Source organism: Columba livia, chromosome 5, assembly GCF_036013475.1.
Source record: "Columba livia isolate bColLiv1 breed racing homer chromosome 5, bColLiv1.pat.W.v2, whole genome shotgun sequence".
NCBI lineage: Eukaryota > Metazoa > Chordata > Aves > Columbiformes > Columbidae > Columba > Columba livia.
This window is the reverse complement of record NC_088606.1, coordinates 46,215,814-46,235,768: the sequence shown is the minus strand read 5'-3', so window position 1 is coordinate 46,235,768 and position 19,955 is coordinate 46,215,814. Positions and strand designations below refer to the sequence as shown.

Below are 19,955 nucleotides of genomic sequence, written 5' to 3'. Positions count from 1 at the left end.
AATTTAAATAGAAACAGTCTAGACAGCATTACCATGAGCCTCATAAGTCTTGTACTAAAACCCACAACAGAAATCTACAGATCTATTATGACTGACAATATAAGAATAGAAAAACCAGCCTAAAAGATCACAGATATGTGATAAATGAGAGGGGAAAAAAAAAAAAAAAAGAAAAAAAAAAGAAAAAAAAGAAAAAAAAAGAAAAAGAAAAAATGCTTTAGCTTGAGCTGGCACTCAGTGAATTAAAAATGTTTACAGCATACCCTGTAAATAATATGTCCAAAAATAACTGATTTAACAATAATTTTGAGGCTATACCTTTTACTTCAAAAGATGGCAACTGTACCAAAAAGTATATCTCTCTCTGTTAGTATATACAAAAAAGCAAAAATGTTGCATCACAGTAAGAAGATATTTAACAAGAGCATTCCGAAGGCTTATTTTCTCTAAAGCTTTTGGTAGAACACACAATTAAAAAACAAAACCAAAATCAAAAACAACCAACCAAACAAAAACACCAAAAAAAAACAAACACCACCACCAAAAAAGAAAAAAACAAAAAACAAATAAAATCAAACCAGAACAAACAAACAAACAAACAAACCAGAAACAAAACCAAAAAACAGCCAAAAAGCTGTTGGTGTGAATGACTAACAGGTCTTGGTCCGTCCTCTTCCTCACCTTCACTCCTTTCTTTTCTCTTTTGAAAAAGATGCTAATTTAATTTTGATTGGACATGGGAAGAAGCAATGTCATAATGAAAACAAACAACAGAAATATGAAATGCCTAATATGAAATGTTGAAATATGAAAAATGGTTGTAGTTATTTTAACCTAGTATAGAAATGTTCTCAATTTAAATAAATGGAAGAATAATGTTTACAGAAAGTAAACAGCCATATGTTACGATTAGCATTCAATACTTATATATAATAAAATGTAGTCTGACCAATTTTCATGTGAAGTTTGTCTTTGAAATTTTTTGGTACTACAGAAACTGTCTTTTTCTGTGTGACATTGTCCACACCGTCAACGTGAAATCAAATGATGAGACAAGCAAATAAGTTAAAGTCATGAATATTATGCATTGTGTTGCAATGAGAAGACATTATTGCAGTAATAAGCAGTTTGTCTTTTTAGTGCTTGTTCTGTATCCCAGCATTAGGAGTATTTACTATTAAAAGGTAGTTTATGAAAATGCAGTACCTTTTACAAGAAAAAATGTTAAGTATGGTCATATTGCCATTTTGGGTAGTTGTGCTCTACCAAAACCCTATACTAGTTAAGGGCTACCCCACCTTTCTTAGCTTCTTTCTTATCTTTCCTGTTTTTATTTTATTTTTTTTATTATTATTCTTCAACCCAGCCTCTGTTATAAAACAAATCGGATAGAATGTAATACTGAATATTTGCACTCATTAGAATTTGGTTTTCTTTATTACATCTGCGGGAGACACACATGAGAGATATCTGTGTACCTTATGTGTAATAGATGAGTAGAGAATTTGTTGTTGCACTCATTTGTATATACTTGCTACTGATTGTGTATACAGGAGCACTGTCAAAGAACTTTTTGTGGGATTCCAGACATAATTAATTATGTTTCTGAACTTCTTCCTTGTTTGGATCATATAATTACTAATGTCTAAATTATTTGCTTATTCAATGGATATTTCTTCTTGCAGGGAAAAGGTTTCCTCCATAAGGGGAACAACAGTTTCAATTTTTTTTTTTGTTTGTTTTTCAAAAAAATGAAAATAAAATTTGTGAAAGAAATGTTTTAGAAAAACTTTTCATTTACTTTGTGGAAAGGAAAAACAAGGCAGAGAACAACTAAGGTAAAATTTTAAAAGCTATGTAGTTTCAGAAATGGAGACCAACATATTGAAAAAATCATTTACTGCCTTCAAAAATAAATTTGAAATTGAAAATTTTAAATTAAATAGGCAAGATATTTAAAATTCAAACATTTTTAAATAAAACCCATTTTTATATAAAAAATATTCACACCCCCACCTCCAATTAAGTTCTATAGTTCTTTTAAATGTAGAATAGATTATTTTTCCTGGCATGAACAAACAAATAGTTACGCTATTTTCAGTGAGGTGGAAGCCCCTTTAAAACACAGCTAGGAAAACAATAAAGATTTTTCTGAAAAGATAAGTCAAAATTTTAGAAACCTGAAAAATGGTTAATGTTTCAGCTTTAATGATTTTTTAAGAAGTACCATTGGAAAGGTAACAACAATAGCAGATATTGACTTATTTTTTCCTATGTTCATATAATTTCTTAGCAACTTAAAGCATTAATGATTTACCCACTGGATTTAGACAAATACATGTAAATATACTAGGTTTCTATATTTGTTTTTTAATTACCCTTTCAAGAGACATGTATAGTTTTGGTTTCCACAACCACAAGTATTGAAGCAGCAAGACTCTCAAATGTGAAAGAACTGACACCACAAATCTTGTGTTTTGAAGATCTCAAGACAAAACCACAGCAACAGTAATATCTTCAAACTCTGTCTGAGGTCAAAAAGCCTGCTAAATATTTTGTATATTTAAACCACAAGCTTGTTTACAGACAATTTCCAGAGGGAAAAAAAAAAAAAAAAAAAAAAAAACAACAAAAAACACCAAAAACTTAGAGATTTCTGAGAAATAGACTGACGACATTATATATCCCAATATCAAAAGCTACACAAGTTGAAAGGCATCTGTCCTGGTCATATTTTATATGATTGTTATCATTGATTTAAACCAGGATTCTCCCAGGGAGATTAAACAGCTTAACAGCCAGGTGCTGCAGAGCAGTTTCTGGCATACGCAGAATTGATAAAGTTACCAACTTTGAAGTGAACAGGAGAGACTGCAAATGTTCCAAATTATTACAGTCAAAACAGCAGAAAGCAGAGGTAAACAATTGTAGTTGAGTAGTGTGTACCTTAAAGCAAAAGTAAATACCAACTGGTACATGGTCATTTAGACTATATGGGTTATTCTGATACCCAGCTATTCTACTTCAATCATTCAAAATTATACTAGTGTACTCAGAAGAACAGACTCCTGCAGTCTACTTAGGAAGATTTGATATTTCTTCTTGTTCTGAAAATCTTGAGAGCTCTCTAGGTGGGACAATAACAAAGCTTTCAAATTTTACAATTTGAAATTGTAAAAATACTACAAGCATAGGAGGTTGATTCTTCTACTCTTATAGACCAGATTGATTCAAACAGGGCCAAAACCAGCCCAAATTCTTACTGATGTTAATAAATCTGTCAAAATCATAACATTTACTGGAAAGCATTCAATTTTTATGAAAAAATTGCCTGATATAATGCCACAGAGAAGGATTCCCCCAGATTTCCTGGGTCAGTGGCTGTGGGACATGAACAGGCGAATTACTTCTTAGACACAGTTACATTGTTTTTGCAGATAACATATAAATATTTTGGTTTTCATTGCAAAATAGCTTTCTGGATGCATTTTTGCTATGCATAGGTGACATGAATAATGTCCTGGTCTCCTTCATCAAAATACGTCATTTTGTACTCAATAATGGAACTTGTAAAAATATATCGTTCCTCATTTGCAGGAGCAGAAAATTTCAGCAAAACAATGTCAGCTATATTTTCAAATTTTCCAAAGACTGCTTTTGGAAAATCTTACTTGTACTATCTGATAAATGCTGCTGACTACTTTTTTTAGCTGTATAGAATTTAATTAAAAACAAATCCACAAAAACTATTGCTGGGAGAATATTTCCAATCCCTTTAACAAAATTTCAGACAATTGAAAACAACCTGCAGGCAAAGGCATATACGTTATTCTATTATTTTCTTACAACTGATCTGCAGCAGTTAGGACAGCACCCATTCTTCCCTTCACAATTGCAACAACACTAGTGCTTTTCTCCCAAGCAATTTACAATTTGGTCTGGCAGGCCAACAATTATGTTTTGATAGATAGGGATACATTATATGCATTGCTGCAGTGGTAACAGTATAGAAAACTCTTTAATATTAAGTGAGTAGGAGGAAATGCTCCTTCTATCCCAGCAAGAAATAGGCTAGCATTTTTATCTCACATCTCAAGGGAAAGATTCCGGTGTCATAGGCAACATCAAGTTTTGAGCACTGGATAGCATTTTTTGCAGTGAGATGAAGACCGTGACATCCACAGAGGAAAAAGGTTACAGTTCCACTCCTAGAAGCGGTCACTCTGGAGACCTCTTACAGGATTTACTGAATATCAGAAGATTTTGCTGCTCCTGTCTGCCAGATTTGTGCTGCAGATACACAGTAGGATTTCAGCATACAGTTTGCCACTTTCTATCAGCTCCTAAATTCCATTAAAAGTGCCTATGGCATTTCTCTGCTAGGAAGCATTTAGCACTGCCACAGACACTCATTCTGAGAAGAAGTCTTTTCAAGGCACCAGAGCACTTTTTAATACCTTTTCTGTGTATCCACAAATACCAGAGTCCACAATTACATGCACACAGTCACTATGAGAAAAAAGTTACTAATAGCCTTCATACACTGACCTTGAGGCGACAACAGAAATTAAATAATACTCACAGCTGCTTTTGATTACAATTGTTATTTTGACAGAGCACCTCTGGCCATGTTCACATTTTACACAACACACTTTTCCTTCTAAGTTAGTTTTTTTTTTTCCCCTATATATACCATAGCAGCTCAAAAGAGAACAGTGCATCCATATGTTCTGCTCTGGCCATTAAGATCTCCTGTGAACATAGAGCTAAAACCTATTCAATATGCCATTTCAATTTCAAAGACACACCTTCTCACTTAATCTACTTACAAATCCATGGTCATACCAACCTATATTTTTTGTGATACCATAAGGACCTCCAATCACTGGAGCATAACAAGGCCATTCTCCTTAGCCACATATCTGCTATATCTCATGTAACCAGAAGAAAGACAGCATTTTAGGTCATCTATGGATTCCCCATACAAGTTAATTACAACAGCTTTCTGAGTCAGAGCAAGACAATGAGAACAAATGTTTGAAGTTTAGTTGAAGCTCAAATCTTTACCTGGAGAGAATAATTAGTATTAGTATTTGTGTTTTTCAAACACAAATAATAAGATTCCAAGGAAGTACAAATTTCCTTTTGCTGAATATTGTTGTCATTGTCTCAGATTATTCTTATGTAAAAACAGTGACTTCAATTTCTCTCCTAACTTGATAAAAATAATATCTTTCCAGTAGGTTCAGTTTTTGTCAAGCTCCATGTTGAGATTATAGTAGTAAAACTGCAATTCTGACGTATAAATGGAAGCTATACAAGATTAATCCAAATTCTACCTTCATTTGCACTCAGGAAATGTCATAGGAACTAAATTGTGTTAATTTTTTACATCCTGAAATTATAATTTTAACTGGCAACAGAAGCTATAATTCAGTCTCTACTCAAAGACAAAGCAATACCAAAAATTACCATAAACACTTCATCTCTCTAAACCCAATCAAGAAGTAAAGTCAGAGTTTGACTAGACAGTAGACATGAAAAATATAAACATTCGTATGTTTAACCCATTTGAAGGTGCTTTTCCCCCATCAGTTAGGAAATTATGAAAGATAAAACACTGTCTGCTGGTGGCTGTTTCATAGCTTATATGTGGTAAGCTCAACTTCATGATTTCCAAATATTTTTGAGAGGTATGTGCTGTTAGCTGATTCAGAAAAGAAGCCAGTGACAGGTTGGGTCACAACTCACCCACTGAAAGTGATTCCTTCTGACTCAGTTATTTCAGTAGAGAAGAAAGTTTTCTTCAGTTTCTCGTTTGCCAGTCCAATAGGTTTTAAAATAGCTACTATGATTCATATAGAGAAAGAAGACACAGAGAAGAAGCGCAACAAAAGATGCAGAATTGCTTGAGAACACTGAGATTATTGAAAGGTAAAATGATAGTACATAACCCCCTTTTTCATATTTCTTTCAAGAAAAATGCATTTATGGTTGAAGTAGAATTTAAGAACGTTTTAAGAAAAAATTCTGACAAATTGCCATATTCAAATAGCATACTGAAAAATCTTACAGAATGTCCCTGACAATCAAACAAATATCTTCCAACTATTTTTCTGTAATGGTTAACTGCACAATTCATATTTAAAAGCATTATTAAGAGGATTAAGAAGATAAATGAAATTTCCGACTATGAGAGCATCCTAGTCAAGAGATTAATTTTACTTAGAAGACAAATTTGTCCCTAGGCAAAAAGTGTTTACCTCTTGCAGTAGTTTTAAGTCAATTCCATTATAACTCTTGGCAAAAAAAAACCACACTGGTAATAAAGTAAGGTTATTAAGTAGAGACAAGCCTTAAAGTCTTTCTAATTAGTCTATCTTCTTTAGTCGCACAGTCTTGGAAGTAGGACATTCAAGTAAACAAAAGCTACTGTATTTACAAGAAATTCAAGAGGAATCCCAGCAGTCCTTCATCTTTTAGTGTGTAAACACTACTTGTGGAAGCAACTACTGAAGGCTGTAGCTATGCTGAAGACACCTGGCTGTGTTCCTAACTGCACTCAGATGAAACAAGACAGAGATGAGAATTACTGAAAACTAAACCACTACTATATTCTCACCAGATTTTATCCTGGTTTCTGTCATAAATAAAAGCTAAAAGATTTATTGGATTTTTCAGTGGTTGCCAAAAGAAACAATTAGCCACTCATATCAGGACGGGTGGTTGAGATGTACTACAATGCTACCAAGAATATTCTTTCTCCTAGAAATATTTTGGCATCAAGACAAGAAGAAATAAACAATTACCTTCTGCTCTGAACACTCATTCTAAAGTAAATACATGACTTCATTCAAAAGAAGGGTGGGGGTAAACTTTTAGACCTGCAGCCTGAGATCTACAGATCATTCCATCCCACTGGAATTATGAGGGAAGCTCATTAGAGCTTTTTTTGTTTGTAGTGATAGCACAGACACCTGCTCACATCTGAGGAATATGGGTCTAAAGAAAAGAGGAATCATTTAACTCATTTACACAGAATGTTAGTGATTGGAATATACCTCAAAAAAATACCTAGTCCAATCCCCCTGCCAGAGCAGGAACACCTAGATAAGGTTACACAGAAATGTGCCTAGGAGGGTTGTGAATGTCTCCAGAGAAGGAGACTCCACAACCACCCTGGGCAGCCTGTTCCAGTGTTCTGTCATCCTCAACATGAAGAAGTTTCTTCTCATATTTAAGTGGAGCCTCCTATGTTCCAGTTTGCACCCATTGCCCCTTATCACTGGTTGTCACTGAGAAAAGCCTGGCTCCATCCTCCTGACACTAGCCCTTTACATATTTATAAACATTAATGAGGTCACCCCTCAGTCTCTTCAAGCTAGAGAGACCCAGCTCCCTGAGTCTTTCCTCATAAGGGAGACACTCCACTCCCTTAATCACCTTGTGGCTCTGTGCTCTCCAGCAGTTCCCTGTCCTTCTGGAACTGAGGGGCCCAGAACTGGACACAATATTCCAGATGTGGTCTCACCAGGGCAGAGCAGAGGGGGAGGAAAACCTCATTCGACCTACTAACCACCCCCCTTTTAATACACCCCAGGATGCCACTGGCCTTCTTGGCTACAAGGGCACAGTGCTCACTCATGAACCCCCTGCTGTCCACCAGGCATATCAATGTCTTTCTGCCACCCACTCAGCTTCTGAACACCACCAGCCACAGAGCTGAGATGCAGTCTTCTGTTCAGGCTTCCAAAACTGCCTGACCTTTCCTCTAAGCATATTAGCCTACTGCAGATCCAGTCTCAGTAGCTTTTCAGGGCCATTGACTTTGTTGATTTTTATCCAACCATCAGTGTTCTGAGACCCAGGCAAATCCTTCAGTGCTGCTCTTTTTATCACAAAGTAATTACCTGGCCTTTAGGCAGGTCAGTTTGAATTCATAGGTGGAACTCACTGAAAATGTTAAGGAGTCAAAAAATCAAATTAGAACTTTTTTTCAGTCAGTTTTCCTGACTTCACACCAGATGGAGTCAGCAATTTGAGAAGTCTGACAGCCAAATTGACTTAGCCCATCAGATGGCCAACTGATCACTTTCATCTGTGCCAAAAAGTTTAGGGATCTATTGATATTAAAACACAGAGACATATTTCTGAAATGACACAGTAAAAACACTCTGGAGTGGGAAGATTTTTTGCATACAAACTAGAGACTTCTCACTTTAAGCAGAGTGACTGGTGCCTATGAATGTTAAACAGTTTAATGTGGAATTTTAGTCAGGAGAAGCACTTTGTAAAACAGAAAATAAGACATTTATCTGAAGAGCTGATTTATACCCTCTCCAAAAGATAGTATTTGATTAGCAAGCTAGAGAAACATGGACTAAGAAAACTTGAAATATCTGTATGCCATGCTTTGTCTTGTTCCAAGCACACATTTGTTCAGATCAAGTTGGATAAACTAAAATCAGTTGGATAAAAACTGAAATCAGTGACATTTGCAGGTCACAACCTGATTAAGTTCAAATTGGTTTAATTTGCTAAGATACCTGAATTTATTCACTTGAGATGCTGTCACACTCAATCCAGACTCAACAGGATCCTTTAGCAGCCTTTCATTGAGGGATGCCTTTCCTTCACTTTCATCCTGACTAGATAAGAAGCTTGGGAAGAAGATATAATAAGTGAAATATTGCCAATAATCTTTTTGTTATATGTACTGTATCAGGGACCATATTTTAAGTTAAATGTCTCGAAGTTTCATTGCTCCTGTCCCTGAAGAGTGATGTCACTCCTTGAAGATCTGCCTAACTACAGGCCCCAGGAAACCTGCCCAGCTACAGGCAATCGGGGACTTGCCTGGCCACAGGCAATCACCCTCACCTGCTGAGGCATGCACAGTACTACACAGGACAAGCATATTGGGACCAAGAGTGTGTGCAAAGGTGTGGACCAGGCAGTATGTACCACTGCCAGGGGAAACTCCATCCCAGATTACCCCCCAAATGCCTTATAAAAGACCATACGACCACGCAGCATGTGCGGGACCTGGAGGCCTCCACTACCAACTGGCACCACGTGTACCTTTCAGGAATGTAAGGAGTGGTCAACTGCCTTCCTGAGATGCACCACCCCACTTACTAAAGTTGATTGGATCCTGGATCCGTGGTGGTAAAATTCTCTTGCAAACCTGTCCTGACTGTCTGCTAAGTCCCCTACTTTCCTGTTTTCTTCTCCTGTTCCTATCACTGCCTTCTTCATAAATGTTCAATAAAGTTCCCTAGTCAAGTGGCATCTGACCTCATTTGTGTCTTAATCTCACTGCAGGTAATAAAAACAAAGCTCTCCAACTTGGGGCTTCCAGGACCAGACCCCAATATACCGCAACTCTAACCTTTCCAAATAACACAATAAGAAGCTAGATAGTAAAGAATAAGGATGATAAATACTGCTTTGAATGCTTTGATATTTATGCCATTTCACATCAAACTTAATTTAATTTAAACTTAATGTGCTGATTTGACTGAGAGTAAGTTAATGGATATGGAAACCCATTGAGTTCTGCTCCATTTTTGTTGAGTTCTGACTGAGATTTCATTTAGTTCGGCCTTTCGCCATCCTGCCGCTTCGCAGTGGGCCTCTGGGCTTTTCTGCTTTTTTCCTTCTTTCCCCAGGATCAGCTGTTTGGGATCAGGGTACTGCTTCTTGCAACTGGCTGCTTGGAACATACAGAGTTCACGAGGAATTGCATTGATTAACTTTGTTTTATATTCTATTTTCCATTTTATATGTATTAGTAGTAATAGTGTTATATTAGTATTATTTTGTTATTTTATTGAACTGTGTTTATATCAATACATGAGTTTCTCCCTCTCCTTTTGATTATTTTCCCTATTTGGGGATGGGGGGAATTGAGTGAGTGGCTATTGTGGTATAGATTGCTAGCTAGGGTTAAACTGTGACACTTAAAAATCAGTGGCAATACCCCCTGCCCATCTCTTAATATCTCAAATCCTGAGGTGTAGAAAAATATCAAAACCTCATATTTGTGTTCTTAGGTAAAGAAAACTATTCAGATTTTTATGTAAAACCTTCTCTGAGAATATTATTTTGGTTACATTTATAGTAATTCTTGTTATCAAATGAAGACAATGTATAAATAATTAAAGAAATACATGGCTATTAATTTCATCTTCATCCATATCTCTTTTATCAAGAAGTAGTCAAGATTATTACTTATAAGGTATTTTCATTTCCATTTTTCATCATGTGAGCTTGATGTTCTGACAAAGATTTAAAATTGTATGACACTTGAGTTATACGTGTGACTGAGGGAAGCAGATTCACTTCTGAAAGAAAAAGCCCTCCAGAACAAAACATTCAAACATATGCAGTTGCTTTTTTTAATTCCTCCATCATTACATATAGCCCATGTGTTGCAATTCACGCACAGAGTCTCTCTGTATGTATATATATTCACTATATATTGTGATGCTTATTGACAGCAGTATAATACATTAGTTTTCCTTTTATGCAAAAATAGCAGATGTGACTACTGATATTAGTGTATCAATACGAATTCTATTATCAGATTTTCCCTCTTAAGCAGATTCTTTTTTTTTATAAGCTGTTTCGATGTCTTGTTTTTGTAAATTAAATCATAGTTCTCCTCCCCCTCCTCTCTAGGACTAATTCATGTAGATTTAATAGTGTGTCTGTGCTATATAAGTAAATAATTTTAATTTTGCCATCTGCCTTAGAAAATACTTTGTATAATACATCTCCAAGGCCATACTCAGGCTTGCACTCAGAGGCATTGGGATATTTAATGGAAGTTTATGAGGGCAGCAGATGTTCATTCCTGCTGTCTGATGTTGGTGACATCTGAAACTTTACCACTAAGAAATCCAAGAACAGAAGAAGTCACAAGAGCAGTACGCAAACTTCCTTCAAACCCAAAACCAATCAGATCATTATTAAAATAAACTGGTAGGAATTTATGTGCAGGAGCTTCTTTAGTAGTTTAGTCCTCTTCGGTACATTTCCTTCTAAATAGAACTCAGAAATTTGTCAAGCTCATTTTAGGAAAGCTAAACACCTGACACCGTGTAAGGCTTTTGGAGCTGGGAGGTCTCTACATAATCAGAGGGTTCTTTTGATGAAGCATCTTCAACTAGAGTACAGGTATTTTACTCATCTGTTTACTTCTGTTGGACCTATAATGTACTGAGTAGAATGGTAGATGTTTCCATTCATGTGAAGTTTTTTTGTTTTTTTTTTTGAACATTTAAACATATATGTTTATCTCATATTCAATAGCTGAAACTAGAAAACTTTATGCCTGTTTTGCAGAAAAAACATAGCATAGAAATATGCAAGTACTTAAATTATTCGTATGACTAAGTTCTGTTTTCCAAAGTGACAGTGGCACTTACAGACATAAAACTAATTGATTGTCAGTGGGAATCTGGTTTCTACATAGGTAATTAATTTATGATTGTGAGACTTATGGTCCTAAGTTACATAAGAAACATTAGCAAGTTTCTATTAAAGATTAATGAATAATTAAATTCACTAAGATTAAATGAAAAGTTATGTGATACATACGCTGAGGGATGAAAAGTAATTAGCAAGTATTGCTAGTAGTTGCCTTCTGATACACCTCTATTCTGGTCTCTGGAGCATTACTTCTATACAAAACATTCCCAAGTATTAACCATTTTAGGAATAAACTTTATTGTATCATATCAATGGAATTTAAGACTATCTACTATCGTACTGCTAGGGATTTTTTTGAAGGGGAGAAAAAGGATACAGGGATGGAAGTTATGTTGATTTCAATGAAGTGAAAGGAAGTTCCACATTTTTTTAGTGTTTTGGTCACTAGATTTATACCAAATACAAGAAAAAATCAAACTAGTTTCCATTACCCAAGTGACTGTATAAGTAACGTGGGAGAGAAGATGAAAGGGAAAAAAAAGTCCTGCAGCTTTCCAGATTTATTTTTTTTTTATTAACGACCATAACTAATTAAAACTCTGCAGTAATAGATCCTTTCAGCCGACTTCACTAGGCTTTAGATGAAGTTTTTAGTGACCAATGAATAAGAGAAAGAATACAGGTATCACATTAAGAATTCAGGCTCCTGCAACTATTAGTGTGAAAATACATTCACACGGTATTTGAAAAACTTCCTTGTTTATAGTTGACTTCACAGTATATGTACATATGTACATTTTTAAAGTATTCATTAACTGGAAAATAGAGACAAGGCAGAAGGAAACATTTCTTGACTGTATTGTTCTAAGAAAACACTGAATTCCCTCCACAGTCCACAGCATTCAATTGGAATATCATTCTGTGCAAAGATCAAATGAAAGGCACAACAGAATCAAATTATTCATGACATTACTAAACGTGACAATAATAAATACAGAAGTCAAAATTATTCCCTTTAATGCATTCCTCCCTTCTATGCATTTACATCTCATTTTCTGGATAACTTTGTTTCTAGCCAATAACAAATACAAAAGTTTTGGTTTGGTATTTCAAGTTCTTATTTTTGTTGTTGTTTTCACTTATTGTGTGCAATGCAGGAGTAAAACAAAATGAATAACTAACTTCCAGACAAATATCTTCAGAATCAACCTCATTTCCATGGAGTCATTTCTTTTTGCCTTAGAAATTTTCCACCTTATTTGATCTCTTGCTTAGTGTTTTGTACAGCATGATTGAATGGGCAAATCACTGGAGCCCAGAAATGTTATTTTACATACCCAGCTCCTAAACAGAAGCCTTAATCTGTATATATTTTTTCAATATGAAAGGAAAGAAGAAGGTCTTTATACAAGTAAAAGCAGAATCTCTCCAGAACATCATTCTGTTACAGTTGTCTATCATCTCCCTTAACTTTATTCAGTAACACATTTTTTGAAAACTGTTTTTGCTGTGTTCTGTAAAATAATGGCACCACAGATATTGTTAATGAGTCATGCCTCCTGGAGAAATTCTGGAGAAATTATATTCTGATTCCCTACCCTGACTTAGAATCCAAATGCGCACAAATAGCCTTAATAGAATAATAAAGTATTATTGGCTAAACAAATGCAAAAATGATAGCAAACAACTAACTACGCTTAAGAAACTCACTCTTTCAACTCACACATTTGAGTTCTGGTCTTCCAGTCTTCTAGATAAATCCCCATGGTTGGTTGGTACGATCTCATAACCATCACTTTTGAAGTTTCATCTGAAAAATGCCATAATACAACACTACTGTCTTTTGGGTAAATTGCTACTAAACTTCTCTTAAAATACAGCATAAAGAGGAACTTATCTCAAAATACCATCTTCCAGAATAAACTATATGTCTGTGCTTTGGAAGTTAGTGACTAAGAATATAGTTCAAATGAATATATAGATTAGATAAAGCTACATTTAGGATAAATTAAGTATTGATAACTTGATAAATCATTATACTACTCAGGTGTGCCACCACACAATGAGATACGGCAGAATCAAACATCATTTAGAACGCTTTCATGTGCTACAGACTTGAATTGGCCTAGTTATATGACAGGAATCCTAAATAACAACACAAAAATTTGGTAAAGTGTTCTCCATTAGTGAAAACTTTCAGCTTTTATTTCTAGTTTAGACAAATATAAGACTACACAAAAAAAAACAAACAAGATCACCAAACTCACAAACCAGTAAATGCTATTATTACATTTCTTCTTTATCCCTATAATAGCAAATACCTCTCAATTTAAATAATTAAACAGGGCTCAGGACAAATTTAGAAGTATCGTGGTTTAATCCCAGCCAGCAACTAAACACCACACAACCACTTACTCACTACCCCCAGCAGGATGGAGAGAGAATCAGAAAAATGAGGAAACTTTTGGGCTGAGATAAACACAGTTTAATAAGCAAAGCAGAAGCCACACACACAAGCAAAGTAAACCAAGGAATTCTTTCACTACTTCCTATTGGCAAGCCATCTACAAGAAAGCAAGGCTCCATCACACATAACAGCTATTTGGGAAGACAAGTGCCATCACTTCCTATGTCCTGCCCTTCCTTCTTCTTTTCCCAGTTTTTATACTGAGCGTGATGTCATACGGTACAGAATATCCCTTTGGCCAGTTTGGGTCAGGTGTCATGGCTGTGTCCCCTCTCAGCTTCTTATGCAGCTGGCATGGCTTGAGAAGCTGAAAAGCCCTTGACTACTTAGTAATGACTAGAACATCAGTGTATTATCAACATTATTTTCATTCAAAATCCAAAACACAGTGCTATACCAGCTGTTAGAAAGAAAATTAACTCTAACCCAGCCAAAATCAAGACAATAATCAATCTGCTAGGCATCTCCCCATTTACATTTTAGCCATCATCTTCCAAACCAAAGAGTCTTTAAATGCTTCGTTTTTTTCATCACAGCACATATTTCACATTCATGGATAACCTGTGCAATAGCATTCATGGTTAAGCCTGCTCAATCACGAGCCCATCTATATGTTGCATCTGTTCTTCGATGGCCTGAGCTACCATGGGCCCACCAAGCTATCACAGTATCACAGTATCACAGTATGTTTGGGATTGGAAGGCACCTCAAAAGATCATCTAGTCCAATCCCCCTGCTGGAGCAGGAACGCCTAGGTGAGGTCACACAGGAACATGTCCAGGTGGGTTTTGAATGTCTCCAGAGAAGGAGACTCCACAACCTCCCTGGGCAGCCTGTTCCAGTGCTCTGTCACCCTCACTGAGAAGAAGTTTCTTCTAAAATTTAAGCGGAACCTCTTGTGTTCCAGCTTGATCCCATTACCCCTTGTCCTATCGTTGTTTGCCACCGAGAAGAGCCTGGCTCCATCCTCATGACACTCACCCTTTATATATTTATAAACATTAATGAGGTCACCCCTTAGTTTCCTCCAAACTAAAAAAGAGACCCAGCTCCCTCAGCCTTTCTTCATAAGGGAGGTGCTCCACCCCCTTAATCATCTTTGTTGCCCTACACTGGACCCTCTCCAGCAGTTCCCTGTCCTTCTGGAACTGAGGGGCCCAGAACTGGACACAATATTCCAGATGTGGTCTCACCAGGGTGGAGTAGAGGGGAAGGAGGACCTCTCTCGATCTACTAACCACCCCCCTTCTAATACACCCCAGGATGCCATTGGCCTTCCTGGCCACAAGGGCACAGTGCTGGCTCATGGTGATCCTGTTGTCCACCAGGACCCCCAGGTCCCTCTCCCCTTCACTGCTCTCTAATATGTAATTTCCCAACCTGTACTGGAACCTGGGGTTGTTCCTGCCCAGATGCAGGACTCTACATTTTCCCTTGTTAAATTTCATTAGGTTATTCCCCGCCCAACTCTCCAGCCTGTCCAGGTCCCGCTAGATGGCAGCACAGCCTTCTGGCGTGTCAGCCACCCCTCCCAGCTTAGTGTCATCAGCAAACTTCCTGATAGTACACTCTATTCCCTCGTCCAAATTGTTAATGAATATATTGAATAATATTGGCCCCAATACTGACCCCTGAGGCACTCCACTAGATAATGGCCTCCAACTAGACTCCGCACCATTGACTACCACTCTCTGGCTTCTCTCCTTAAGCCAGTTTGCAACCCACCTCACTACTCTATTGTCCAGACCACACCCCCTCAACTTAGCTGTGAGGATGCTGTGGGAGACTGTGTCAGAGGCTTTACTGAAGTCAAGATAGACCACATCCACCGCTCTACCATCATCCATCCACCTTGTTACATTCTCATAAAAGGCTATGAGGTTCGTCAAGCATAACTTACCCTTGGTAAAGCCATGCTGACTGCCCCTAATAACCCTCTTATCCTTGATATGCCTTGAGATGGCACCAAGGATAAGCTGTTCCATTACTTTCCCAGGGACAGAGGTGAGGCTGACCGGTCTATAATTACCCGGGTCCTCCTTCTTGCCCTTTTTGAAGACTGGAGTGACATTTGCTTTCCTCCAATCCTCGGGCACCTCCCCCGTTTCCCAAGACTTGGCAAAGATGATGGAGCGCGGTCTAGCAATGACTTCAGCCAGCTCCCTCAGCACCCGCGGATGCATCCCATCTGGATCCATGGATTTATGGATGCCCAGACTATTTAATTGCTCCCTAACCCAGTCCTCATCAACTAAAGCAAACTCCTCCATTGACCTGGCTTCATCCGGGGTCTCAGGGGTACAGGGCTCCCCAGGACAGCCTCTGGCAGAGTAGACAGAGACAAAGAAGGCATTCAGTAATTCTGCCTTCTCTGTATCTTCTGCCACCAGGGCACACACCCCGTTCATCAGTGGGCCTACATTGCCTCTGGTATTAGTTTTATCTGCTATGTATTTGAAAAAGTTCTTTTTGCTGTCCTTGACAGCTCTCTCCAGCTGTAATTCTAAGGAGGCCTTGGCTATCCTAGCTGCCTTCCTACATCCTCTAACAGCAGCCTTATATTCTTCCCAAGTGGCCAGCCCCTGCTTCCATGACCTGTAAACTTTCCTCTTCTGCTTGAGCATACCTAACAGATCCCTATTCAACCACACAGGCCTCCTGGCTCCCTTCCTTGACTTTCTCTGTGTGGGGATTCTCTGATCCTGAGCGTGGAAGAAGCAATCTCTGAATGCAATCCAGCTCATGGTCACTGCAACCCAGGCAGCCCTCAACCTTTACTGCTTCAACCAGACCCTCCTTGTTAGTGAAGATGAGATGCAGCAGTGCACCTCTCCTAGTCGGCTCCTCCACCATCTGCATGAGGAAGTTATCATCAATGCACTGGAGGAACCTCCTGGACTGTGGCTGGCTGGCTGAATGGTCCTTCCAGCAAACATCAGGGAAGTTAAAATCCCCCGCAACAACCAGGGCCTGTGACTGTGAGGCCACTCTCAACTGCCCATAGAAGGCCTCATCAACTTCCTCAGCCTGATCTGGTGGCCTGTAATAGACGCCCACAACAGTGTCACCCCTGCCAGCCTGCCCCTTGATCCTGACCCATACACTCTCAACTCGCTTGTCATCCACTCCTGGGCAGAATTTAGTACATTGTAGTTGCTCTCTCACATAGAGAGCAACTCTACCACCACGCCTGGCTGGCCTGTCTTTCCTGAAAAGGGCATAGCCATCCATGACCACATTCCAGTCATGTGAACTGTCCCACCATGTTTCCGTAATTTCCACCAGATCACAATCTCCGGACGGAACACAGGATTCCAACTCCTCCTGCTTATTCCCCATGCTGCGCACATTGGTGTACAGGCATTTCAGGGATCGAGCAGAGCACACCAATTTCTCCCTAGTGGCATAGGAGGCCACCCGGTCCTCATCAGTTTTAGAATGCTGCCCCACTGGGACAAGCCCAGCTACAACCCCATCCCCCTTCGAGCCTAGTTTAAAGGTCTCCAAATGAGCCCAGCTAATTCCTGCCCCAGCATCCTTTTGCCCCTGCGAGATAAACCTTTCCCGCGTGACACTGTCCGGACTGGAGTCTTATAAAACCAACCATTAACAAAAAATACAAAGCCCTGCCTGTATCCACCGGTCTTGGAGCCAGCCATTAAGAGACTGAATTTTCCTATTCCATCCCACATCGTCACTTGAAGATGGAAGGAGTGAAGAGAAGATCACTTGAGCCCCTGAGTCTTTCACCATCCTTCCCAAGACCTTGAAATCGTTCTTCATTCCCTTCAGACTATGGGAAGCAGCTTCCTCCCCATCTGTCTGGAAGACCAGCAGCGGGTAGTAGTCTGTCGGGTGCACCAGTTTGGGGAGCTCTCTAGCAATATCCTTGATCCGGGCTCCAGGTAGACTACAAACTTCCCTAAGATGAGGGTCAACTCTGTGTATTTGGCCCTCTGTTCCTTTCAGAAGGGAATTTCCTATTACAATCACCCTTCTTTCTTTCTTATCAGAGGCAGTCTTAAGTTGTGAAGTCAACCGCCTCTTCCTATGTGATCTTGTAGGCAGGCTTGGAACCACCTCCTCCCCTGCCTCTTCTTCAAGATCCAGGGCCTCAAACCTATTACAGAGGGGCACCTGGGGAGACAAAGCAGGCAGGGAGGGGGGCTGCCCGTGACGCCGAACCGGAATACACTTCCAGCCCTCGTCATCTTTTAGGTCCCCTACCTCTGCCCGACAGCAACGAGGGTGGGGCCGTCTCAGGACTTCCGCCTCTGTCCAAGAGGGCAGGAGGTCCATCTCCTTTTGGGGGGTACCTCCCTGGGACCTTTCCGACTGGCACGTCAGGGTGTTACTCCACCAGTCGATCTCCCTTTCGCACTCCCTTGTGGTCCTCAGCGTCTCAACCTTCTCCTTAAGTTTCACAACCGTGTCAAGCAGATCTTGCACCTGCTCACACCTCACACAGGTGGAGTGCTGGCCTCCCTCCCCCGGCAGCAGCAGGCTCTGGCACTATAACTAAATAAACCTTATGTTGCCAGTCTAGATCTACCCAAGCCACTTCAATCTTAGCAGCCTGATCCACTGGCTGGTTGCTTTGATATTCCTCAGTGACCTGACTCTTGGTCAGGCTGCTGCTCCGAGCAGCAATATCTTCCAATAATTCAGCAGCTCAAATGGGTTTACCTCTGTACTACCACCTGGTCTGCTTCCATGGCTGTAGCTATGCTCAAAGGGCATTTCCAACTATCTGTGAGTCAGTATAAAGCATCAGACTTTTTTTCTCATTCAATAATGTCTAAATCTAGCTGGATGGCTGTCACCTCTACAAACTGACTTGATTCACCTTGTCCTTCAGCAGCTCATTGTGTAGGACTCCACACAGCAGGTTTCTACCTTTGGTGTTTTCCTACAATATGACAGGACTCATCAGTGAATGGGGCATATCTCTTGTCATTCTCTGGTAGTTTGTTATATAGTGAGGCCTCTTCAGCATGTGTCACTTCCTTTTCAGGTGCTATTTTGAAGTCTTTGGCTTCTAGCCAGTCCATGATAATTTCCAAGATTCCTGGGTGACTGGGGTTTCCCATTGGAGTCTGTTGTGTGATCAGTGCAATGCACTTACTCCATGTAGCACCAGTTGCATGAGGTGTAGAGGGAACCTTCCCTTTGAACATCCAGCCCAGCACCAGTAGCTGGGATGCCAGGAGGAGCTGTGCTTCAGTACCAAACACTTCTGAAGCAGCTAGAACCCCTTCATATGCTGCCAATATCTCTTTTTCATTTGGAGTACAGCAGGCCTCAGATCCTCTGTATCCCTGGCTCCAAAACCCTAGGTGTTGACCTTGAGTGTCCCCTGGTGCTTTCTGCCAAGACTCCAGGTAGGGCCATTCTCCCCGGCTGCACTGTAGAGCACAATTTTGCCATCTTTTCCTGCCTGGAATAGCCCAAGGACTACTGCATTAACTATCTCCTGTTTAATTTGTTCAAAGGCTTATCATTCCTCAGTGGCCCACTTCAAATTGTTTTTCTTCCAGGCCACTTGATAGAGAGGGTTTACAATCAGACTGTAATTTGGAATGTGCATTCTCCAAAAACTCACAAAACCTAGGCAATCTGTGTTTCCTTTTTGCTAGCTGATGGATACATAGGTGCTACTCTGTTGATCACATCCACAGGGATCTGATGACACCTATCTTGCCATTTTTTTCCTAAAAACAGGATCTATTGTGCAGGTCCCCTGACCTTACTTCATTTTCTGGCAAAGCTGGCTTTCAGGAGGATTTGAACTACTTTCTCCCCTTACTCAAAAAATTCTTCAGCTGTATTGCCTCATACAATGATGTCATCAGTTTATTACAGGTGTTTTGGAGCTTTGCCCTGTTCTAGTGCAGTCTGAATCAGTCAATGGTAGCAAATGGTAGGTCTGCATTTCCACCCCTGGGGCAACCAATTCCAAGTGTGCTGGACAACTGTCCAATTGAAAGCAAACTGTGGCCTGCACTCTACTGCTAAAGGGATTGAGAAAAACACATTATTGATATCTGTTGCA

At 39.2% G+C, this 19,955-nt stretch overlaps 1 protein-coding gene across 35 annotated transcripts in view; it reads right to left on the bottom strand.

Moving 5' to 3' along the window:
• LRRC4C (leucine rich repeat containing 4C) overlaps nucleotides 1-19,955 on the bottom strand; it is a 611,011-nt gene that overhangs the window by 151,693 nt on the left and 439,363 nt on the right. For 23 of the 35 annotated variants that reach the window (XR_010473034.1, XR_010473033.1, XM_065064799.1 and 20 more), the window contains one exon: nucleotides 13,160-13,246. The exons of 10 other annotated variants lie outside the window; for them this stretch is intronic. The gene's annotated coding sequence lies outside the window, so the exon portion shown is untranslated. Of the gene's footprint in view, nucleotides 1-13,146; nucleotides 13,247-19,955 lie in introns of all 35 variants that reach the window. 2 more of the 35 variants (XM_065064792.1, XM_065064795.1) reach the window with 1 other exon arrangement.